This window comes from Gopherus evgoodei, chromosome 17 (assembly GCF_007399415.2).
Source record: "Gopherus evgoodei ecotype Sinaloan lineage chromosome 17, rGopEvg1_v1.p, whole genome shotgun sequence".
Classification (NCBI taxonomy): Eukaryota; Metazoa; Chordata; order Testudines; family Testudinidae; genus Gopherus; species Gopherus evgoodei.
The window spans coordinates 8,647,980-8,674,236 of NC_044338.1; the positions used below are offsets into that span (position 1 = coordinate 8,647,980).

At 43.5% G+C, this 26,257-nt stretch overlaps 1 protein-coding gene across 13 annotated transcripts in view; it reads left to right on the top strand.

Annotated features, from left to right (window-relative positions):
- Positions 1–26,257, top strand: part of CCDC182 (coiled-coil domain containing 182) — a 132,593-nt gene that overhangs the window by 49,707 nt on the left and 56,629 nt on the right. For 6 of the 13 annotated variants that reach the window (XR_003996981.1, XR_003996988.1, XM_030536758.1 and 3 more), the window contains 2 exons: positions 17,161–17,270; positions 17,370–17,567. The exons of 1 other annotated variant lie outside the window; for it this stretch is intronic. The gene's annotated coding sequence lies outside the window, so the exon portion shown is untranslated. Of the gene's footprint in view, positions 1–8,152; positions 8,199–8,819; positions 8,904–11,071; positions 11,120–12,376; positions 12,519–17,160; positions 17,271–17,369; positions 17,568–26,257 lie in introns of all 13 variants that reach the window. 6 more of the 13 variants (XR_003996984.1, XR_003996982.1, XR_003996983.1 and 3 more) reach the window with 6 other exon arrangements.

Here is a 26,257-nt window from a genome sequence, read left to right on the forward strand (position 1 = left end):
AGGAAGGGAGAGATGCTGGAGAGATGGAAATGGGAGAGGTGGAGAGAGATGAGCTGGGGAGGCAGGATGCAGGGAGGAAGGGAGCTGGGAAGGGGAAGAGAGTTTTTATTTACTCCAGTGTTTGGAGCATAGGCTGTAATGTAGTGGGGTTTCCCTCCACTCTCACTGTTGCAGTGAGAGCAGTCAGTGGGGTTCTCTTGTGATTGCTCAGGAGAACAGTTTAAAAAACTTTTCAAATGACTGTGTGTGTATTTAAAATAACATCCCCTCCGGTATTCTCAATAGTGAAAGAGTTTAACTTGAGATGGGAGGGATGGCCCTTCCTGCATAGCAGAAACTATCTCCAGCTATCAAGTACTTCTGAAGAGCCATGATGGTTGTCTTTGAAAGGCATCAGATTGTACCAGACAGGCTGGATTTTCAAAGAAGGCTACCAGGGCAGGATGCCCTTCTGTTTGATTGCCATGAAAGTTTGTTTTTTTTGTGGTTCTCCATTTCTCTCCAGAATAATTCAAACGCTATTTTCACCAGCTGATGGTTTAAGATGTAGCATTTGCATTTGGATCCAGGCTAAATTCAGGCTGAGGCTTGGAATTAGGATTTGAGGGTGAGGGTTTGCTAGTGCCAAAATCTCAGCCCTAAAAGTGCATCTGAACCCTGTCTGGAAAACAGCCTGTCTGTGCTTGAAAATAAACCAGTAGAGGTGGATTTGGAAGCAGGGGCTTGAATTTGATACTTGCTACAGTTCTCTCTCACCCCCATTTCTCCAATGTAACATTGGTGGTCCAGGGTCTAGATATTGTGTCCCACAAGAGAAACAAAGCACTCTGAGGCCTCTTCAGATTTTGAGGTTCAGATGCTCCCTTATTCACATGTGAAGCCCTCTGGAACTCTGATGTCAACTGATACAGGTACTTGGCCTATCTGAATGATGTTTGAATTGTGGCTATGCACTCTATTGCCTGAGAGATCCTGGGACAGTGACCACTCAGCGCTTCCCTTGTTTAATGACAAGTCCACCCGCCAAAATCACAGAACCCTTCCTTACCTCCACTTTATCTGGTAGGAAAGAAGTTTGGCCAATGCAGGCTTATTTGTCACCAGCAAGATCATTTTCAGTTCTAATTGTATGTGGACAAGCTTCCAGGCTTACTTATTCCTATTTGAATTTAATACATCTATGCTAAACTTACTGTATTAGACCTCTCCAGGGTGGATCAATATTTAATGTGGAATTTACAAAGATTGACTTGAGGACGCATTTAAAATTGGAGTAATAGCCGCAGGTGGCAATTTCTGAGATGCAGCAGCAGAGTTTGATTTTTTAGTGAGGTGGCATTTTGCAAATTTAAAATAATATTTAGGAATGTGGGGCTGGCTGCAGTGATCTTGCTGCTTAAACTGTTAACGCTTCAATTGTTTTGTTTATATTCAGTATTAAACAATGATTCACGATTAATTATTTATCTGCCATGTGTGATTGGTCCAGATCCTCTCCTGGCCATTGTATGCTGTCTGTCATGGCATTGCTCACCTTAGGTTAAGAGGTGGTGTGGGCAGCCCTGAAATGAAAAACAACTCTATATACCGAGCTTTTCTGTAGCGCTTTTTTATCTGATCTCAAAGCACTTTGCAGATAGGTAGATGATAAGTATCATCAGCAGCAGCATTTTCCAGAGGGGGGAAAGAGGCACAGAAAGGTGAAGTGGTTTGCCTAACATCACCCAGAAGAGTGAGGACTAGAATAAAGATATCTCAAATCCCAGGCCTAGCTCCCACTCCTGTGTGTAAGCTCTGTGTCTAACTATGGTAGCTGGCCAATGCTACATGCATTTGGTTTCCCATTGTCCCCTCCTGGGAATTTGGTAGAGTCTAATCCAAAAGATTTGTTTAAATGTCAAAGACTTGGCTTTATAAATGCTACAGATGATAAGCTTGTATCATATACAATATGATCTTCACTGAATTGCACTGACTGGAGAGAGAATTTTCTGGAGTCCAATGAACTCCATCCCCAAATCTACCCTTGCGGTGAAACACAAGTGAAAAGCATTAAATCATTTGAACTAATTTTCATTGGCTGATCAAAACCTCTGTGGATGGGATGTTATTTTTTTGCCCCTTCTTGAGGGTTTCCTTTTGAAAACCGTAACTCGTTCCAGTAAGTAATATCTGTATGGTGCTTTGAATATATACCTCATTAAGTATTCCTGCTAGTAGTAGTAAAAGCAGGAGTTGCCCCATAGAGAATGGGTTTGTGATGTTCCAGAAACAGACCTGAGATTTTGCTCTGTAGAGAATCAATATGCAAGAGAAAACTAGTATGTATGTATGTGTTTAGTATGGATATTACTGAGGTATATGCATATGGGGCACTATCTATATCGTAATACTCTCTGTATATCAGACTAATAATATTTGCCGCCAGCACATATTTGTATTGTGTTACCTGGCATTCTCTGTGTCACTTTGTTATTAGAATATTTGAGAATTGGACCTGTCTTCTCTTCCCCTCATCCCCATAAGTTCTTGCTGTGATCTATTGATCTTTACTAAAGCAATGAGACTTGGATAGGGTATTATGCATACACATAATGCGTGCGCACATGCTAATCAGATTGCTGTTTTATCTTGGCTTGGTAGGGCTGTGTGAGCTACGTTAATAAGAGCTGACAGATTTGAAATAGCTGATCCTAAATTGATTCAGATTGTGAATGCAGCAATCACTAGAGGACTAAGCCATGGGACTGAATACAGTGACTTTCCAGTTTATGGTCTGGAGCCTTTTATCTAAAGATGTAAAGGACAGTTCCAACTAAATCCAAAGAGTGACTTTTCTGTCCAGAGTACTGCAGGCAGTGAGTTCTCCCCATGTCAAACCCCTGCATACGTCTAAATCTGATCTGATTTTACTTATACAGCAGAAAAAGAAACTCCACAGCATAGGATTGTTAGAAACCACAAGTGGTGGTACCTTCTACTTGTGTACATATGGTATCTACAGTTCTCATGAGTATGTGCAGGGCCGGTTCAAGGAAGTTTCGCGCCCTAGGTGAAACTTCCACCTTGCACCCCCCTACCCAGCTAACCCTGCCCCCCCCCACAACAGCTAACTCAGCCCCCCTGGGACCCCTCCTGCAGCAGCTACCCCCCCCATCGCGACAGCTAACCTCTCTCCCCCCACATCCCCCCACTGCAACTAACCCCGCCCGGGGAGACTCCCTCCACCCCCCCGTGGCAGTTAACCCTTCTTGGGGAGACTCCCCCCATGGCAGCTAACCCTGCCTGGGGAGACTTCTCCCCCACCACCACGGCAGCTAACCCTGCCTGGGGAGACTTCTCCCCTCCACAGCAGCTAACCCTGCCTGGTAGCCCGCCCTAGCTCACCTCGGCTCCGCCTCCTCCACTGAGCACGCCGGCGTTGCTGTAATTCTCCTCCCCGCCCAGGCTTGCAGCAGTGATTGGAGGAGACTTAGAGCTGGACTGTGTGCTCAGCGGAGGAGGTAAAGTGGAGGTAAGCTGGGGCAGGGAGCTGTTTCCCTGTGCGCCTCCCCCCAACCTGTTACAGCAGGCAGCCCTCCTGGCGCACCCCACCACCCAGCTCACCTCCACTCCACCTCCTCACCTGAGGGGACTTTTAGGTGCCCCCAACCACTAGGCCGCCTAGTTTGCCTAAACGGTTGCACCGGCCCTGAGCATGTGAGATCAAGACATGAATTGGTGGCCTGAGAATTCTCATGCTGGGAGATAGGAATGCTTGTGGATCTGCCCAGTTCTCTGGGTGACCTGGGAAGATCACTGAGCCTATTTTTGTTTTCCCATCTGTAAATGAATGTGGCAATAACACCCTCCTCACAGGGGATGTCAGGAAACGGGATGCAGTTGAGAGCATTACTGTTTGTACAGTTATTTGAAGATAAGCCAGTTTCATGGCCCAAAGTTAAGTAAAATGATTGATCTTCATGTCAAGTTATGATTCTACCCAGTAATGGGCGACAGTGAATATACCCACTCACTGGCACGTGTGCTCGCGCTCTCTCAGCCCCACCACCACTACAGCCAATTTTTGCCAGCTCTTGGTGTGAGTATGGGGATATTTGGTGCCTTTTCAAGCCCATGGAGTCACGTGACACACATCAGTTTTCATTTTTTTAAAAAAGTTTCTAGCTTTCTTGGTTACAGAGAAAAGTATGAAAATGTAACAGAGTGCACTATTAATGCTCAAAAAGCAGAAGGCAAATAAAAAGAACTCAGACTTATTATTTTTAAGTTAATTTCATGACTTTGGGAGCCTGACTCAAGATTTTTTTTTTTTCAGTGCTTGGGGCTGGCAACAGTACACATCATTAAATTCACTCACTTATTGTAAATAGAATGCCTTCTCGTCTATTATCAGCCCCACTGCGGATCTGCAAATACATTTAAATAAATGAGCCATTAAATACATTTCTTGTAGGGGAAAAGATCGCTGTAAATACTTGTACTATGGGGGGAAAATAATCTTTTTTTCTTATCTAATTGTTCTACTAAGATGTTGCTCATTTTTTGTATAGCTATAAAAATTAAAGGCAGTTTGTTTCTTATATAGGGATAGAGCACAACATATGGTAGTGACAGAGGTGTTCATAAATATGAATGTTTTCGTATTTTAAAAAAGGATGAAACATGTTGCTAACAAAGAAATTGTCTGTTATTCAGAACACCAATTATTCCCACTGGAAAACAAGGCCTGCACATCCCCCAACAGGTGTACTCTCACTGAGACCCCCCTTCATGAATATAGAATGACAATTAGATGTTTTATTTAAAACTTTGATCTCCTAAAGAAAAAAGTCCATTTATTTTCCAAATAGTCTGGTTTCTCCCGACATTTCAGGTGACTTGTTACTACTCTCTGTGAGTTGAAAGAAACTGAAATAGCCAAGTGCTACCTTGGTAAAACACAGCTCGGTCTAAATCAAGACAGGAAAGGATGCTGTTGTGGTTAGGGGTCAGACTGGGACTCAGGACATTCTTGGTTCAGTTTCTGACTGTGCCATGGGGCAAATCAGTTGATCTATATGTGCTCTGTTTTGGGGATACTAGTACTTTTGTTCTCTGACCCTGATCTATCTTTCCTATTTATATAGGAAGCTCTTTGGGACATGGACTATGTCTGTACAGTACCGAGCACAATGGGGCACTGATCTGTGGGTCTTTTAGATGTAATGTAAATTATAAAGAGCAAATTAGTATAACTGGTTTCCTCATGCATACACCTTGATTTCTAGAGCACTTTAATCTTTGACCTATCTATGCCTCTACATGCAACTGTAGTGTAAATGTTACATAATAAAACACCCATGTAATTCAAGAAACCAGGTTAGACCATAGTTATGCCATGTAACCAACAGAGAGAGTGGAGCATGGGAAAGTGTGTTTAAATAAAGAAACTGATATTCACTGCAGCAATGAAGTTACAGATTGTGCTCTTTATTAATAATACTTATATTTTATATCTAGAGCAGCCTCCAGGCTCTCCAAGCACTTTGCAGACACTAATGATTCAAGCCGAAAACACCCCAGAGGCATTATCTCCATTTCACTGGTAGGGAAGCTGAGGCATGAAGAGATAAAGTCCCTTGTGCAAGGGCGTGTGATTTACTGGAGGAGCTGGGAATAGAATCCAGGAGTCCTGATCCCGATCCCTGGCTCAGGCTAGTAGAAGTCAACACTTCCTCTTAAGATTCTGTAGAGATTCCTTTTATTATATATATATTATATCTTAAGGAGTTACCTGGATGGATACGGAAGGGATGGAGGATCTGTTCTGTCACTAAAAAGATGGTAGCTACAATGCAGGGCAGTTAAAGGCTGGGAGTAGGGGAATTCTCTCCTCCCGGGATGATACTGAGGACAGCAGAGGGAGGAAACAATGCTCATCAATTTGGGGCCATATAGTAAGGGGTGACTGTGATCAGCTGTAACTTACAGCCTGACTCTGGGTTCCCCTGGAACCAGCAGCTAATGGCTTCTGATGGAATCAGTGCTCTGATTTGGTATGGCAAATCCTTTGTATCTTTGGGTACGTGTACACTGCCGCTGGTAGTGTGCCTCCCAGCCTGGCTAGACAGAAATGCACTAGCTCTACTATATACTAAAATAGAAATTGACCCAGTGGTTGGACGAGCTTACACTCGGGCAGCTAGCCTGTGCCGCTGCCCGGGTGGCAATGTCCACGCAGCTGTTTTTCAAGTGCTAGCTGGAGTAGAGCAGGTGTCTGTCTACCCAAATGGGTAGGAATGCTCCCCACTGTAATGTAGATCTACCTTTTGGTTCGTATCAAACACAACAAATGTGAAAAAATATACCTCAAAATTGAAGTATAAATGTGACAAGTGTTATGATTAAGGTTGGTCTTCAGCTCCGAACACCTGTCCTATTATATTACTGCGTAAATCAGCCGCTTTCCTATACTACATGTCTAGTATGAAGCTGGAAAACGTTGGGCACGAGGCATGGGTGATCTCTTTTAAGTAAGATGAGTTATACGCTGATAAAGATCATTTCAGTAGCAGGGCTTGGATAGTTACATGAATGCACACATGGAGCTGCCCTCAATACTAGCAGGGGAAGTGAACACGACAGATCATTTTACATGTTGCTCTTACATCATATGTGGATAGATAATATGAATCTGGATAAACAAGCCATTTTAAAAGCCTTTTGTAGTAGTAATTTGCATTTCTGTAGCACTTTTCATCTGAGATACTAGAGGTGATTTACAGCATTGGATAATTAAAACTCACAGGACTCTGTGAAATAGTGTGTGTTTTTTATACACATCTAACACAAGGGCAAATTAAGGCAAATATTACAATCTTTTTTTTACCCATGCTCACAAAGCCAGTTGATATTTAGATACATTAAGTTACCCCTAGATTGGGGCCAACATTTGCAAAAATAGGAACTTGGAGCTGAGTTCCAAAGTCTGTATTTAGACACATAAATAAGTGGGTCCTCCCCCATCCCCCAGAAGTGCCAAGTATTAAGCCTCTCTCATTGACTTCAAGGTGGTCTTGTAACTTGTTTACTTCAAAATGATTCCAGCGACCTGGATCGGGTCTGAGCCATGGCTCCGTCTGGTTTTAAAACTGGTTGCAATTTTTGTAGCAGCTTTCCTAGTGTTGAGCGGGCCTGTGGCAGAATTGTGCATGAGCCAGGAGTTGGAAATGTAGATGAGTGGAAGAGCCTGTTGAGGTAGAACATGGGATGGGCTGAGTTCCTTCCAGGCTTTCACCCTGGTTTACGATGGGACTTGCATATGCATCAAACTCTGAACCCATGCCTAACTTTGGGGGCTGTGTCTGTTAGGGACAGGTTGAAATAAGACCCTTTCCATGCACTATCCCATTCCCCACCTTCCCCAGCACTTAAGCCAAGCATGAACCATGAGCCCTTCAGAGTCTTAATGAAGCTTCACAAAAGTTATTTTGTTAAATTTTCCTCAGAGCTTGCAGGACCAGAAGCAAAAGTACCCAGGTAGCACTCCTTGCTGTTCGTGGCAGCACTGTTAGATCAGCCAGGTCAGCCCAACCGTCCGGTTTTGAGAGTTCCCAATCCATTCAATGCATGGTATCGGTAGATCTGGGCTTTGGCTGCATATTGCACTTCTCCTTAGGTCTCAGAGCCTTGGATCAGGACCCTGTGTTCAAAGGGCACCCTGAATCAACAGGGTGTTGTTGAGTGGCAAGCAGTGTAATGCGTGGCTGATTGCTGCCACCAGGGGAATCAGGGAAGGGGAGAAGCAATCTGGATCTATGCTGCCACTTTCAACCTCTTGGGTCAAATTATAATATGGCCTGAGACAAAGGTGAGTTGGTGCAGCTGCTTTGAGTCCGATGATTCCAGCATGCACCATGCATGCCATCTGCAGGGAGTGACCCAAGCTTAAGATGGATCTGGATATTTTTATTTGCTATAGCCAACCAACAGGTCTGATCCTATGGGTTGCTGATCATCCCACGAGTTTCCTTCAACTGTGTGTCCCAGGCATTGAGCACTGTGGGAGATCTGGGCCTTGATTTGTACCTTGCATTCCCTCTGCTTGAACAGATGATGCTTTATGTATTTGAGCAGTAAGTATGACTGATTCATTCTCTCTCCTTCCCAGCCTACTTTCCCTTGGGACGCTTTTGGAAACAAGATGTGGCATCTCAGTGAGTCTATTGTACAGCTTAAATGTTAAACAAAGAAATATATTCCATGTGCTTTGTATATAAACAGAACTCGGATTACATTTCAATCACCCTATAAGATGAAGTGCCTCTCCCATCATGTCTCTCTTTAAAATAAGATTTCCCACGGTTCCCCTTGTACGAAACAGCAATAACCACTTTGTGTGGCAATAAAACAGCGCAGCGATGAAAGGAGGCAATATGCAATTCATATGCAGGGCTCCTCTTGCTTCGCCACCCCCCCAAGTTCCCTAGTTTGCGCTTCCCATTAATACTTTCCCTCTCTAGATCTGAAAACCCTGTATAAATGGAGATAACTTTTGACAGATGGGCAAACTGAAGCCCAGAGGCATAAAGCTTGCTCCAGTCCCATTCAAGTCAGTAGAAAGATTGTGGTTGACTTCAGTGAGAGTTGGTTCAGGCCACGTATGACTTGGCCCCAGTGAGTCAGCAGCAGAGCTGGGAATAGAATTCAGCTCTCCAGGCTCCCAGTCTTGGGCTCTGTCCACTACAGTGCGATATCTTGCAGGTGTGAGTCATGCTGATGCCATTTGGGGAGGTTTAATCAGCAAAAGTACTGAAGGTTGTATCTTTTGACCTTAGAAAACTGGCCTGGCAAGCAGACTGGATGAAGGGATGCAGAGCTCTTTTTCACATTTGGGTCTCTGTAGGTTGAATCCAGATCAGGTTGGTAGTAGCTGAAAGTTGTTACCTATTGCACAGCTGCTCAGTGGCCTCGTTCCATTGATTGTAGAGCGGGATCCATATCGCAGATGGCCGTCCCAGCTGTGAGACCGATAACTAAATTGCTTTCCTCACAGAGATGGGTGCTGAGTCAGGATTGAGGCACAATGTGAACGCAGGATGGTAAACTTGTACTGCCGCTATCTGTGCTGTCCCTGGTTTTGGGACTATAGTATTTAAGTTCTCGGGGCTGCTTGTTAGAGAAAGATTTATGCTTGTATCTGTAATTTTCACTCCATGCATCTGAAGAAGTGGATGTTTATCCACGAAAGCTTATGCCCAAATCTGTTAGTCTTTAAGGTGCTACTGGACTCCTCGTTTTTGTGGATACAGACTAACACGGCTACCCCTCTGATACTTTAGAGAAAGGGTGATCTTGTGGTTACCCCTCTGGATTGGGAGTTGGGACATGGTTCAAATCCTACCTAGGGCTAGTACCTTAATCTCTCAGTTCCCAGTCTGTAAAATGGAGACAACGGTGCATCATTTCTCCTGCCCTGTGACTTGTCTATTTAGATTGCAAGCTGATTGGGACTAGGGTTTTCAATGTTGCTATGTTTGTTTAGCACCTACCCTGATGGGGCCCTGATCTTGGTGGGGACCACTGCCAGCCCTGTTAGTAATATTTTAAAGTACAGTAGCACCTAGTTTGATTCTTTGTACCAGCACAGAGCGAACAAGAGAAGTGTCATTCCTCCATAACAGACATTTATCAAACTAAGTTGTGGCTCACTGGGTATTCCAGCAGATGCTTTATTAGTTTAATACTCCTGAGAGTTGCATGAGGCTCCCATCAGCGATAGAAACATCAGGATCCTCTTGAAAAAAATCTGAGCACTTCATTGACGAGTGGCTGATTTGGTAATATCCATCATCAATGAAAATGGTCATCACCCTCAGCTGGCACGTCTGACTATTGGAGATTCGTTACTTTCACTTGGATAAATGCGCTTGCAGCTGTATTTCTTGTGGAGCAGCATTGATCTACTGTGGCCAGTTAGCTTTAATCCGAGGTATTGCATTCCCTATGGAGATTCCCCAAGGCTATATCCACTACCCACTTCTGACAGCTGAATGTGACAGTTAGAATTATCTCAGCAGCACAATCAAATGGCGATTCTCCCAGCACCCAGCCACTAACCTATGCGTGCATACCCTGTTTGTTTCATTTCTAATTAAGCAGTAATATTTCCTGTCTGGATTGCTAAATAGGCAGCTCCTGAGACTGGCTGCAAGGAAATGTTATAAACAGAAACAAGCAATAGAAGTTTCCTTTCTTATTGATTCCCATGATAAACCGGTCTATGCAGGAATCAGACCTGTCCTCAGGCTGTGCTCAGCGCAATGCAAGAGAACATAAGGAGACCAATTCATTTAAAAAAAAGAAAACCATTTGCCAGCATTTCCACTGACCTTACTAGGAAAGGGGAGGAAGCGCGAGCAGCCAATGCATTTTCCTCCAGCTGCTCCCTTCCCTCACCTAGTTGTTAAGGTACATGCTTTCACCCTGTGCAGAGACCTCTCTGCTGCCTGTTCAGGGGGTCCGAGAGCAGAATGGCTGAAAGATGTTTCCCATGCTCCAGAGATCAAAGAAAGCAAACTGAGAAAGGAAAGGAGTGGGGGGGATGGAGAATAAACTTGAGAGGTTTAGTAAAGCAAGAAGGTGCATTGCTGAAGGGACTGGAGGGCAGCCTTCATCAGGGCAAAGCCTTTATTCTAAACACAAGGGGCTGGATGGAGTTTCTTTGTAGACCCAGCAAAGGTGTGGGCAGCTTGTGGGGCTTGTCATGTCCCTCGAAGTAGAGCAGACTGGGCTCTGTTGCAATGAATGCAAAGAGGATTCTTTATTGGGGCTGCTGGACACAGACTGACCTGTGGTTCTGTTTGCATCTCTAGCTCTCAGACTGACTGACGTGACGATGTTGCCACACAGGCTCTACTTAAGTTCTGTGATGGGAACTGTGATTACATTATGGGACCCAGGAAGGTTGAGCCCTTGAGATGAGGCAGTCACTACAAGAAGGGATAGGCCTGGGTGCATGCTGGTAGAGTGGGGAACCATATATTTGGCCCCTGTATTCATCCCTGCTTGTGCTTTCCCCTTGTTACAGGTTCCTTTCCGTGCGCAGAGTTTTCATGTGACCGTCCCTCTCTTTCGGGTACTGGGACTAGGCGAGGCTGTTTCAAGATAGACATATGTAAGCTAGAAATGACACGGAAAGAATGACCGGCCTCCAGCTTATATAGTGTGTACTTTTGTGCGTCAAAGCTCTGGTGTGTTGTTTATTGTCGCATCTGTTCTAATTAATGTGGTCCGCACACCCGCCAGTTCTGAGCTAGCTTCCAAGCCTCACTGAGAGGCAGGGAGGGAAAGCCTGGGCAGTCTGTGGTATTTCTTTTTGCTTGTTACAAAGTAGATATCGAGGATGACTGTCAACACCTGTTTGCATGTCTTTCTCCTCATGTGGCCAGCCTTTTGTTGTTTAAAATAGTCTTTAACAGCTTTTAAAAAAATAAATAGAAGACTGTTAGTATGAGGGAAAGATGGGTGTTTTTAATTTCACTTATTCTGCTGTTTACACTGTAATGAAATTGAAATAGCAGCAGGATGCAATGTGCTGTATCATGGCAAACCTTGCAAAGCTTCAGCTGTGTAAATAGTCTTACAGGGGAAAAAAAATTAATGAAAGAAAGAAATGGACTAGGTAGATCAAGATCGTGACTCTGATGCTTCCCAGTGCCCAGTGGGCAAAATATCTGACATGCTTGTTACATGTGCTCATTTTGAAATGTCTTCCCTGTTGTTGTCTGGGGACCTGGCAATATTAAAAGAATTGGCCAGAAATTAAATACTGAAATTACCCCCAAGTATAGCCCAATAAACTACTACCACTTTGCTGCGTTTAGGAGCTACTAGCAGTCAACAGGGGACATGGTCAGAACAAGTTTGACCCCCAATTTATATTTAAAAAAACAAGCAAACAAACAAATTAACCCAACACCCATAGAAATGTTCACATGACTTTATTTTTGTTAATTGCAATAGAAATGATTTTGGTTAAAATAACAAAACCAATAGGCAAACATTTTCCTTGTCTGAAAGGATGTTCAGAGCGGTTTAGTCCTGTCTGCACTAGCAGTGAGACCTCTGGTTCCGCTGCACCATTTACTGACGCATGTTGTCAGAGATCAGGGTAAGTAGAACTGTTTTTATTTTAGTGAACTGTGTGCAAGAAAAGTCAACCGCGTGCAGTCAAAGAGACACTGCCATTGTAGGTCAGTTTTTTTTCACACAGAGCAGAACCTTTAGTTGCAGGAATGAATTCACCCTTGGTGTAACTCTGTAGAGGTCACTGGAATTACACCCAGGATGTATTTGTGTAGGCAATCATGTTGAATAAAAAATATGTGGTGAGTGCCATGCAGCTATCCCACAAATCTTGTGAGCTGGAACCATCCTGGGACCAGCTATGGTCACTGACGTGCCTCTAATGGAATGGTCTTTTCACATGAGCTACAAATGACAGCTCCACTAGAGAACCACCCTGGGAAAGGCAGGTAAACAGTCACTTTTGATGTGGTTACCAGCCTGACCTAATATGCTGAAGTTGAAAGAAACAAAAATCTAGATGGACTTTAATGGGTTTTGTCTGCTCCAGCTAGAACCCAACGGACCCTTAGCTTGTGGAAAAACACCTTCCAAGTGTGTTAATGAAAGTTGAAGTGAAAAACATGGGCTGAATGATTGATTGAAGTGCAACTTGAGCAGTACTTTAGAAAGGAGTTTGCGAGTGTATATGTGAGCTGCCGTGTCCTTGTATAATTTAGTGGGAAGTGAATTGGCCACCAGAACTCAAAGCTTGTGAAGGTAAATTTCAGTAAGCTGGGGCAGGATCATAAGGCTTAAATGGGGAGAAAAGGACTTACTATCTTTGGGGTAACAGCGTGATCAATGCAGCTTTGAAGTTGGGCACACAGGCCTGTCTTTAGTTCATGAAGTGCCCAAAGACTCATAAGGTCCAAAGCATGTTCTCTCTCATGCATGCCAATCAGCCAAACTGCATGCGTGTGTGTGTAGCTGAACAGAATTTGGTTTGGAATCCATACAGGCAAAAATTTATGCTGAAGCTGAATCTAGGCACATTCAGAGTCTTGATACTCATCTCTTTACATAAGACCTCTCCTTCCCCTCTCCCACCCTCCATAGTGAAGCTAGGGAGTAGTATGACTTTCTTTCCTGGAAGACTGTCAAAGTGCCTGATTCAGCTAAGGAAGCAGCCTAAAGAGAGGGCGGCATGCTGGCAAAGTGACTTTGATGTTAGTTCTTCGAGTTTCCTCTGCATATTCTCACTCTTGGGATAGGTGCCAACTGGTGCCAGTGATCAGCCTTCTACTAGCACTGCCTAATCAACCAGTTGTGTGCACTGCCTGCCCCCTCCATCAGACTCTAAGGGCAAGGCTATAAATAGGGTGCCTGCAGTTACTGCCTCAGTTCCTTCCAACTGCTGACACACATGTACCTGAGTCTTCTCTGAATCAAGACCCTTTAGATAGTTAGGATAAGTGCCTGGTGGTTGTTAGCATTAGAGTTATTATGATGGATCTGAAGATCAAAAATCATGGATTTAAGAGCTGTACGTTGTCTAGCCATCTTCCCGGATTCTGAGGTCAGTGCTCGCTGCCTAAAATGCTTGGGAGACAGACATTCTCCTTCGCGTTGCTCCTTTTGCAGCTCTTTCACCCCATGAGCCAGAAAGGAGAAGCAAAATAGACTCCAAGCCCTCCTTCTACAAGAACCCTTATCGACCAGATCCTAGGCTTTGAAGGCATTGCAAGATGCCTGGCTCAGCTCCGAGCCCTTCTGGTTCCAAAAAGACACTGGTACGTGGACCAATAACCTCAGCGCCAAGCTCCAGCTCAAAAGAGACTGAGCACTTGGTAACAACGTCATCTGATCTGACACCACAGAGGGCACTGGTGCTGAGGAAATCAGGCAGAGATGATCCATCTTCTATGCCAGGCACTTCCACAGTACCAAAGTCCTCAGTTCCAAGAAGCAAGAAAGCAAAAACAGAACAGTCTTCTTCCAGAGATTCATAAGTTGTCGTATCATGGTTGGATGGATCAGGGACATACAGAGTGAATCTCTAAGTATATCAAGCAAGCTCTTCAAATGGTCCAAAGAATTCTGTGGATGTGGGTGTTATATTGACACCAGGGGTAGCTAATGCAGGAGACATAAGTCTTCAGAACTGTAATTTTAGATTCTGGTTGATTCAGCAACAGTGAAGAGGAAATTGGGTATGGATCAGTCTTTTCATTCTTGCAAGAAAAGGAAATCTGATAAGCTGTTGATAGTGTTGCTTTCACCTCCCAGGATACCTTTAGGCTCGCCTAGGAGAACAATGTCTTTGATCTCAGTGTTGAGAATACAAACTTCACCAATTAATTAATTTTAAGATTTGGGCTCGGATCTGCATTCGGAGGAGAACCTGGATGCAATGGAAAATCTGGAACTGCAATCCGAGACTTCTAGTGGACAAAAACTATTACAAATACAGGTATCCTGGCTCTGACACATTACTGGACTGGCCGAGGAGGTGGAAGTTCCTCTACAAACTGATGTTTCACAAGACCAAATATCTGTGTGTGAATTGTCTCCAGGTGAGAATGCTGGAGTAGTGTCAGCTGCTTCTTGACTGGAAGATGCCATTCATTTCTAGGAATTTGTCAACAAAATGATTTTGACATTAAAATTTGACATTAGTGAGAAGAAACTGCATATCCTGTTTTAGATATACTGGGAAACACTTCTGCAAGTAAAGTTTCTCTGCTCCTTTTGGAAGGGTTGCGGCAATCCTCAAAATTAATATAGAATACTTCTTTTTGTCCTCCACTAGCAAACAAGGCTGATGAGCTTCACCATATTCCATATAAGGGGTTTTCTTTCTCCTCTGCCTAACTCTATAGTAATGACTGCAACAGTTCAAAGATCAGGAGGTATACAGTCTACTCCCACTAACAGAGATGGGAGAAAATTAGACACTTTAGGGAAGGAGAAGAGAACCGTTTTCTTCCCAAAACATGAGAATAGCTAATTATCTAGCAGTCATGGCTAGATATCAGTTCCACCAGTGGGACTAAATCTTTGTTGACCACAAACCTATCTGAAGGACACTCAAGACTCCCTAATGATCTCATTAAGGAGGATCAAAATCTGAAGCAAGCATTAATGACATCTTTTGATATCTCAGATATTACTTTAAGGTCAGTAACTCTCAGAAGACATGCCTGGTTGCATTCTTCTCATCTTCCACAGGAGAAGTCTAAAGTTGAGGACCTTCCCTTTTAGTTCAAGAACTGATGATTTATTGGGGAAAAAAATGAAAGGAACAAGATCTACGGATGGCTCCTGGGTCTTTTAGTCTTTCAAAAGGAGATTGTCTACACCATTTTTAAGATACCAAAGACAGTCTTATCTCCCTTCTTCCTGATTCATTCTTGTAGTCTTATTTTAACAAAGGAAGCCATCACTACCAACAGCAACTTCAGCAAGAATCTTCTGCTTCTCAGTCATACAAAAGATGGCCATTTAAGCCCAAAATGAAGCAAAAGGATTTGCTTAGCACCACTTCTTTGCCTACATTTAGACTGTAGGTTTGATGTAGTGTTCGAGAGCAAGCAAACCAGTCTTGAATTCTGTTTCCCTTACATTTAAGCCAATGCTATGAGTGGTTAAAGATCACCATGGACAGATGGCTGTTGGATACTATAAAGAACATTGTACCATCTAGTTTGATACCCTCCCTCCCTTTCATGGACCCCTTTCACAAGGTGTGGTTAAAAATAGAGAGAAATTCTCTGCTAGCAGAAGGTGCTATAGTGGTGGTTCCAATAAATCTGAGGAAATCAAGCATTCTGTTCTTGCTGTTTTCTGATTCCAAAGAAAGATGAAGGTCTTTGTCCAACCTTAGATCTAAGAAAGCTAAACGTGTACCCTCAAAGGATGCATTTCACAATGTTAGCACTAGGATCCATTATTTCTTCCCTATCCTTTCTAGATTTGGTTTGCTGCTCTCAGTCTCTAAAAAGCTTATTTTAATATTTCAATAGCTCATCACACAGGAAATACTTTAGTCTTGCCACCGGGCAGGGCCCTTTTTGGGGGGTAGGAGTTGTGGGTATCTGGGCAAAGGGGAGCCCCCTGGCTGGGCTCTGATGGGAGCGGGGAAGGGAGCAGAGAAATGAACTGGGTTGTCATAGGGGTTTCTTTAACTGTCTCTACTCCTGGGGGAATTTTTGTGTGTCTGTATTGTTAGACATATTGCTGACAGATATTTTGAAATAAACTACCAAATAATTGAAACTGGTGTAATTCTGTAGTGTTATTTTGATAAATAAAATGTGCAGAATTTTAAAATATTGTACGCAGAATTTTTATTTTTATGGTGCAGAATGCCCCCAGGAGTACAGAGTCCTATCTTCCAGACGCTCACATTAGCTGCGTAAAGAACTGAAGTAGTAACCATCGGTGTCCTCCAATTTATAGCCACACTCTCAGAACATGCTTGGAGCCTGAGGGTGGGGAGAGTGCATGAGCAGTTGACCAGGCAGTTCTAGTAGAAAGCTGCACAGTTCAATGGCATTGGCCGGCGCATATCCCAAGAGTGGGAATATGCAAAGTCCCCCCCCGAAGAACCTCAGTTACAAGAAAATAACCTTCATTTCATTTACAGGACACCTAGCTACTATGGCAGTGTGTGCACTAGATCAGATTCCAGACTTGGACCGATATTAAAATAGTTGAGAGGTCTGTATGTGAGATCAATTGAGATGTATCTGTTCACTGCCACATGAGTTGGCAAACCTCTTCCATTCAATGCAATCTGCCTGCTAGTGACATAGGCTTGGGAGCAGCCTGGAGGAATCTGTGAAGCTGGTGGATAGTTGTGCTGTCTCCCTCCACTTGGAAAAACTGCACTGTGAATGTCAGAGTTTACATTGGAATGTAGTTCTGATTATAGTTCTAAAAATATACAGCATGTCTCCCTCCTTCCAGGGCAGGGCAAAGCACTTCTCAAAGCCCTGAAGGGAGGGGGAGTGTTCAACATAAGGGAACAGTTGACAAGTGTGAGAGTAAGACTTTCAGAAATTAAGATTGTGCCCTGCTTTCCTAAATCATTTGTTTGGATTTTTTTAGGCAATAATGCTGTATCCTCCACCTTCTTAATCTTTGCTGAACCTCCAAGAAAGCTCCTATTGTCTGGTTGAGGATTGTCAGAATGATTGATGTATTCTTGCAGGATGGAGGTGAGTCCTCTCGTCTTGACAGTTCAGTTTGATAGCCAAGTTGAAACTGACCCTTGCTGACACTCTGATCTTAAAATATCTGTGTTTTTCATATCTCAGATAATATAGTGCTCTAGCTCTGGAAGGCAAGGGCTTCACTCTGGGGATGGCAACAGATGATTCTCCGCAGCGTAACAATGGATGTCATGTGATAGTCAAAGGACCATGAAACCCAAGAAATCCTGATCAAAAGACTGTTCTGTCAGATCCATGAATAACGTACCTACCACTGTCTGGGTTCATGGTGCTATCCATTTGGTATGTTTTTATTTACATTATGCACAAATTGATAGAGAGATCCTTGTGTATGTTTTCAGCTTTCTAGGATTTTTTGCCAACAGTTTATAAGAAAATTTAAAATTGAACAAATACAAAGTAGCACGTTGTTAAAACACTACATTGTACGTCTGTAGCACCTCTTTAAACTGAAGAGCTTCGAGGTGTTTTATAAGCAGTCTCTCAATGCTCCTGTAGTAGGTTTGAGTGGGTTTTATAGAATATTATTCCTGGTTTTTTTTAGATGGAGAAAATGAGGCACAGAGAGGCCAAGTGACTTCCTCAGTCAGTCAGTGTTGGAGCTAGGCTTAGTCCCACCTCTCCTGACTCATCTAGACACAAGATTAGACGTTCAAAAGGGATTAGTCATTTGGGGAGGCAGGCTTCAATTTTGGGGGGCTCAGCTTCCGACACTTTAAAAGGGGATGGATTTTCAAAAAGTGCTGAGCATGCACCCTATGAAAATCAGTTCCTTTAAAGTGTCTCCAGTCAGGTCCCTAAAATCTGAGGCACCCAAAAATCTCTAGCCACTGTTGAAAATCTTGGCCATGCTGCCCATAGTCTTTAGAATGTTGATGTGAGGCTCACTTAATTAAAAATGGATTTTTAAAAATAAAGAAGAGAGAAATGCTGTGGCTGATTAGTAGATAATGTGGATTAATTGGCTTTACTATTTTGGATTGCAGCAAAAAAACCAAAAGATGGAATCATTTCATTTAGGAGCTGTTGGCTTGATGTTCTGGTCTGCAAAGCTCTCTATCAGGTCAATGATCCATGAGCTTCAGTCAAACCAAGAAGGAAGACCTTGCTACAACAGACCATAAGGGGTCTGAAGCAGTGATGCGCAAACAGTGAAAGGTTCAGGAGTTTAGGTTTGGCTGATGTTACTGGGCAGTTATATGGTAGCTTTCATCCAAGGGTCTCTGAATGCCTGACTGAGGGGGAAGAGGGAGCACGTGAACCATTCTTATTGTACAGCTGGAGGAGCTAAGGTACAGAGGTGAAGTGACTTGTTCAAGGTCATACAGCAAATGTGAGACAGAGCTGGGAAAAGAACCATGGAGTTCTGTCTGCTTCTCCTACCAGTAGATCAAACTGCACATACATAGGCAGGAAGGATATAAAGCCAAATCTTTATTGTAAACACTTACTTCGGTTGTATGCTTTTGGGTGGGGGGGGCGATGCTGTCTTTTTTGTTACTGGTTTGTACAATGTCTCACGTGGTAGGGCTCTGATCCCTGATTGGGGCCACCACAATGCCAACCCGCTTCGTCCTCCCCCCTAAAAAATAAAAATGGGCACATAGAGCACTGGCATAGGGTTTGAGAGACCTGGGCTCGATTTCCAGCTTGCCTGTGTGATCTTGGGCAAGTCACTTAGTATACCCAGTGCCTCAGTTTCCCATCTGTAAAAATGGAGATCAAACTTCCTGCCTTTAGATACCAAGGTGTTGTGAGGATAAATCTATTAATGTTGTAGAGCTGCTCAGTTACCGCACTGATGATAGGTGATATTTATTAATCCAGTGGCCCAGATGCCTTCACTCTCTTCCAAATTCCTTCTAAGAATTCTCTCTTGGTTACTTTTTCACCATTAATCACACTCCGTTGCCATCTACTTCTGCTCTCCTACCTGATTTTAATCATATAACAAATGAAAACAACTGGGACTAACACGCTTGTGCAACCAAACAAATTACATGATCTTCGTTTCTTGTGTTCTTCCCCCCTCCTCCCAGTGTTGTCTGTTGTCATACTCTGCTGTGTGTTGTATCTCATTCAGATGGTAAATGAAGAAGCTGCTCTTATTTTGTAAAGTGCTGACTGTTCCTGTGGCACAGCATGTTCCTGAGTGCAGACCTTTGTTTTCACCATTTGGGTCTGCAAAATTCAGCTGGAAGTCTCTTGAAAAGAGGCTTTCTTGTGAGGTTTTGAGTACCTCCCAGGTCGCTGGTATTTCAGTGCTTCTGGAAGGGCAGAAAATGAAAATGAATGCAAGCGAGTTAGCTAGATTTGGAGCAGCGGCATAGGCCAGTGGGTAGGGCACTAGATTGGGAGTAACATTTTCAAAGGTGTCTAAGTGACTTTGGGAGTGTAAGCCCCATTGAAAATCAGTTGAATGTGGGCTCCTGAGCCACTCAGGCACTATTGAAAATGTTACTCCAGGACTCAAGACACTGGGATTCTAATACTAATTCTACTACTGGTCTGCTGTGTTCCTTCCCTGGTCCTCTATTTCTCTTCTCACCCTTTGTCTGGCTCATCCATTTAGATTGCAAGCTCTCCAGGGCAGAGCCAGTCTCTTACTATGTGGCTGTACAGTGTTGCCTCCGAGATTGCATAAAGGCTTGGTCTGGGTTCTCATTTGATCTGTCCCTTCTTAACAGGAAGACATACTACTATGTACCATCCATATAGGCTCAAAGTTCAATATTGATGCTGTGCGCTGCAGGCAGGGATTGGGGACAGGCAGATAGGACAACGTGGCAAGGGAGTTGGGGGAGGGAGTGGTTAGTCCTTATAAGAGGTTTACATGCTTCAGGAGGTGGAGGAGGTTATAAAAGAAAGGTTCTCTGGGAGCTGCTGAAGGAGACAGTTTGAGTAGGTTGAATTATTATGGGAGGTGGAGGCTAATACAGGATATATTTTTGCACTTCTATTACTGTGCACTAATGTCACCTAACACTGTATTTGTTAGTCTGAATACTTGTGTCCTGTATCAATATATACTTGAATCAAACTAAATAAACCATGTGGGCAGGCTGGATTGTTCAGGGGGTAGTTGGTGTGCTTTTCAATTGTAGATCATCATTTTGAATCCAGCCCAGATCTGTAGTGAGTGTGAATTTCTTTGTCTTGGTTTTTTGGCCTATATGACCAGGGGCGGCTCTAGACATTTCGCCGCCCCAAGCATGGGGTCATGCTGCGGGGGGCGCTCTGCCACTCGCCGGTCCCGCGGCTCCGGTGGAGCTGCGGGAACTGTGGACCCTCTGCAGGCACGCCTGCGGGAGATCCACCAAAGCTGCGGGACCAGCGGACCCTTCGCAGGCACGCTGCCGAAGGCACCCTGCCTGCCGCCCTCCCGGCGACCGGCAGAGCGCCCCCCACGGCATGCCGCCCCAAGCACGCGCTTGGCGTGCTGGGGCCTGGAGCCGCCCTGTATATGACATGGATTCGGTAGTCTTGGTCTATGTAATGAAACACGCCATAATGGGCATTAATTGGAATCCTTTGTTGACAGTCCCAACAGTTAGACCAAAGACTGAATGGGAATGAAGACTTAACAACCCTCTTAACAACAGGTGGCCATTCCAGGTCAGAGTTGATAATTTGTAGTTAGTTCTATTATTGTAGAGCCAAGAGGCTCCAACAGAGATCAGGTCTCCATTGTGGTAAGCACTGTACAAAAGCATAGCTTTTGATACGGTCCACTTGACAGACTCATAAACTAGCGAAATGTGGTCTAGATGAATATATGATAAAGTGGGTTCAAAACTGGTTGAAGGACCGTACTCCGAGTAATTATCTAGTAATTTACTATCAAATTGGGAGAATTGTGTCTAGTGAGGTCCTGTGGGGGTCAGTCCTGGGTCTGGTTCTATTCAGTATATTCATTCATGAGTTGGATAATGGAGTGGAGAGTATGATTTTAAAATTTGCTGATGACACCAAGCTGGGAGGACTTGTAAGCACTCTGGAGAACAAGATTAGAATTCAAAATGACCTTGACAGATTAGCTAATTGGTCTGAAATCAACAAGATGAAATTCAATAAAGATAAGTGCAAAGTACTTCACTTAGGAAGGAGAAATCAAATGCATAACTACAAAATGGGGAGTAACTGGCAAAGTGATATTGCTGCTGAAAAGGATCTGGAGGTTATAGTGGATCATGAATTGAATATGAGTAAAAAATGTGATGCAGTTGCAAAAAAGTCTAATGTCATTCTGGGAGAATGAACAGGAGTGTTGAATGTAAGACAAAGAAAGTAATTGTCCTGCTCTGCTCAGCACAGGTGAAGTCTCAGCTGGAATTCTGTGTACAATTCTGGCCGTCACAATTTAGGAAAGCTGTGGACAAATGGGAGAGAATCCAGAGGACAGCAACAAAAATGATAAAAGGTTTAGAAAACCTGACCTGTGAGAAGAGGTTAAAAAGGCTGGGCATGTCTAATCTTGAGAGAAGAAGACTGTGCTAAGGGCTGTTGTAAAGAGGGTGATGATCAAGTGTTCTCCATGTGTGCTGAAGGTAGAACAAGAAGTAATGGGCTTAATCTTCACCAAGGGAGATTTAGGTTTGATATTAGGAAAAGCTTTCTAATTATAAGGGTAGTTAAGCTCTGGAAGAGGTGGGAGATTGTGGAATCCAGATGACTGGAGGTTTTTAAGAACAAGTTAGACAAACATCTGTCAGGGAAGGTTTAGGTTTACTTTGTCCTGCCTCAGTGCAGGGGGCTGGACTTGATGACCTCTCGAGCTCCCTTCCAGCCCTACATTTCTATGATTCTATAGCGAGAGATGGTCTGCTCTGAAGAGTTTGCAGGCTAACTAGATGGGAGATAAAAGGTGTGGGAAGGGGAGTAGGTTTGTCTCCAATGTGTAGACAGGGAACTGAGGCACAGAGTGATTAAGGCTGAGGCAGATTTCCTAAATCCCATTTCAGTGTCTTAATCCCAAAAAAACCCCTCCATCCTTCTTCCGTAAAATGGAGACAACTTGGACAGACAGTGCCACTGCATCTGATTGTGTGGGTGAATAGAGGATTTCAGACCCCAGGGTTGTGAATCTGACACTTAAAATAATTTCACATGCATAAGTAGTAACTCTATAGTTTTTAGTCCTCAGCATATAATTCCTTAGGACATTTTTTTTCTACTGAAATAAAAAAGAAAACTTTACATTTCATTGCAGGGTTGCACTTGTGGATGCAGCATCACCGCTGGATTTAGAGCCTTAGTGGTCTGTGCAGCGCACTAGCAAGTTAAGCCAACTCTGTGTGTGTCCTCCCTTTTAGGGCTGTTACAAGTGCATGTCTGGCTCGTACACCTCTCTGGAAAATGCTGAGTCTCATCCTGGCAACATTCAATTAGATGTTTTTCCTCCATTTCACTAGTTGAACCCTCTTGAATTTGGAGCACCTGTAACGCTCGCCTTCAGGCTAGTGGTACGCTCAGCACATTACCAAACAACTAGGGACTGGGGAATTGCAACATGAGCAGCAACACCCCAGAGGGGCACAGATTAGACTATTATTTGTATTATACAAATATTGTACAAGTATTGTTTCACTGGACAGTATTCTGGCTCTTAATTATTTCAAAAGGTATGAACTGAGAATTTCAATTAGGAGAAGCAATGGAAGAACCCTAGAAATATTCTAAATTACCATTCAGAAGGGCTGTGTGTAGGAGTACAATAACACTGGTTTAATGCGGTTTGATGGGTACTGTAGCTTGTCCCCTGTTGAGTGCCCTGCTGTTGCCTCTTGACTAGAATTGTGCAAAGCTTTTCATAAATCTGAAAGCTGGTGAAACCTGCCTATTTTGTCTCATCTGAAACTCAGGCATGATTGGGGGAGCCCACGGTCTAGGTTGTTAGGGAGGTGAATGTGGTGGTTTTACATGTATATTCCCTGAAACTGGGCAAAATTTGGCTGCTACTTTTGATTTTGATTGTTGTTTGAATGAATCACAAAAACTCCGGCAAGGAAACCCAGATGGATCAGTCTCCCCAAAAAGGGTTTACACAACCACTGAGAACCAAAATAGCCATGCTTAATCCAGCTCTGTGTGTTGTCTTTGTAGGCTTGGGTCTTTTCCCCTATTAATTTTTCTGGTAAGGCATAGGTAGGAGTTCTCACAACATCAGGTGGCCTGCCACTGCTCCTTGCCTACTATTTACGTGGTGGTTCTTGTTTGTCCTGGTGGCACTTTATGATGCTCAGACCACACCACTAGGTACATCTGCTTGGCTCACATTTGGTTTTCCTCCTCCCCAGCTACTAGCTAGGACCCTGTGTGACTCTGTAAGACTGTTCAGTCCGGAATATCACAATAAACTGGAGACAGGCTCAAGCCTACCAGATCTGAACTTCCTCACAGGGCTTCAGAACAAAGGGGATTCCCCGTATGCTGGACTGTGTCAGCCATTTAATATTTAGTTGACAAAATGCATCCATACCATGCGCAGTATGACTCTCCCTCAATATGAAAACTCAGTAGGAGAACAGAATGTAATGCAGCCAACTTGGGAATGACAGTGATTATTTTTGTGAAGAGGGTTCTTGCTGTTCTTTTATTGTGAAAACACCTGTGAGCCATAACATTACTAAGAGGGGAATATGATGTACAAAAAAGGGAGGGGGGGGGTGTTCTACCTAAGTCTTGGAAAGCTACAAAGAATGCGCTGCGAGACTGAACAGCTGAGATGAAAAATAATTGCACTCCTCTTTTTCTTGAGCTTTTCTTATCAATGAGTTTATCACCTTTTGGTTTTATTTTACACCTTATTTAGACTTTACTGTAATCCCTGCTATTTCACCATTGACACCTCCTTAATACCTTGTCTGACACCTCTGGCTAATGCCCATAGCCTCATATAATACAGAAAAGCTCTGGTGGGGCTGGGAGGGGGGAAGGAAAGAAATTATTCACTGCTCAGCATCTGAGAATAACAACAATTGAAAAGGAAGGGTTGGGGTGAACCTTCCCAGTGTAGCTGAACTTTATCTAGCCACATTCGTCCATATTCAGCCATTTCTTATTGTTTAAAGATTGGAAGGCAAGTGTTATGCTGAGAAAGACAGGATTTATTGTGTGGGAGAAACTGCAAACTATAAAGGCTCAACTTAGTGAACTGAAGCAAATTAATTCCTCTTACTTTGATACACTGTACCAAGTTCAACCCAATTCAGAGATTTCATCCTCTCCATGGTTCTTGCTGGTGTTAGCAGATTTAATGCCAAATCTATTTCGTTCCTTAAGCATCAGTTGTCACTAGATTAAAGTCTTTCCAGCCTGCCCCAACTCTCTGTCTTCCATTCAGCCAGTTTTGCCTCCATTCTATCTCAACTTGATTCCCTGGTTCCCCCTTCAACCCAGTTCAACTTTGTACAATGGCTTGCTAAATGATTGGCTTTCAGAAATGCTGCAGTACCATGGTCAGCATAGGAGGACCAAAGCCTATCCTGTCCTGCATGTGTTATATTAGGATCTTTGCCCACTGCTGTAAATTAGGTCTGACTGTCCCCTTTGGGACTTGATCCTGCATATTGCAGGCAAGGAATATCTATCTACACACAGATGCAAGGTGAGCATTAAGGGAGTCAACCTGCTTCTGCCTTCATAAGAATGCTGCTTGAAGGTCTCAATTTACTCCTCCCTCCTAACTGGAGTGAGGCTGAGGAGTAGATGGCCTTTCTCCACCGATGTCCCCTCCTTTTTAATAATGAACACTTATGAGCCCAGGAGTGGCTGCACGGGGGACTTGAAACTTGCTCACTGCATGGGGCTGTGCCTAACGATTGTTAACTTTTCTTGCTCCTATGAACAGCCTCCACTCATCATTTCACTGGAACACAATGACTTTGTGTAGGAACACGCAGGAGGAAGGCCGGTTTAATTTCCTTCTACCTTCTGTCACTGTTAGGTGCTGGCACGCTTCTGAATTCTGAAGAGTTGAGGAAGAATTTGTATCCATTAAAGTCATCAGTCCTTTATTCCAATCCTGTTGTTCTGGCCCTTGGTTTTCCCCATATTTGAGGATTATGCCTTTCAAATCTGATAATCTTCATTTATCTTTCCCCCTGGAATCTGAGCTGGAACTTTTCATAACAATCAGTGGGCTTATGTGTACACAGAGATGAATCATGACCTTAACCATATGTCTGAACGTAATGCCACTGCGCTCCAAAAACAAAGGCCTCTTCCGTAAGGCTCTCCTTGAGCTGACATCAGTACAAGCTCTAGAGGCTGATCAACCTTCTGTGGCTCTGAACTTTCCCAAACTTCAAAGGGTGCTTTGGTCACGTGGTTTTGGTTGAGGACTTCCGCTACCTAGAGCTTGCTGTACTGTCTTCAGGTCACAGCTATAAGAAGGCAGGGTGGTTACCAGATGATAAATATTTGAGCAGCAGTGAACAACGTCTGCCTGGGAGAGAGCTGTGCTACTGGCAGGAATACTGCTGCATCATCAGTAATTTCCACCATGATAGCTCCTTTCTTTGCATGATCTTCAGCAGGCTTTGTAAAATTGCCAAGATTTGGAAGAAGTCACATTGCAGCCCAACCACTAGAGATAATGCAGCACTACATATTTCTTGCTATGATTTCCAAGCCTAAAGACTATTGCTACATTACCTAGATTTAACTACCCATTACACAAACTATATCTCTGAAGTGAGGGATATGGCAGTTTTATTATAAGTTTATTACATGCTAATTCAAGCAAATAAATTTGCTCCAGCTATGGCGCAAAGGAGATTAATAACCTCGAAGATCACTTTGCTGCTTTGATGAGTTTCTTGAACAGAGTGGAGTATATTTAGGAAGAGCAACTAGATTAGTCAAAACCCCTTTTAATTATTAGTGACACTGTGCAAACTGCTTCATAGGAGTGGAATACCAACTACTTAACTCCCTGACCTTATTATTCAAATAAACACTTCTTATTATAG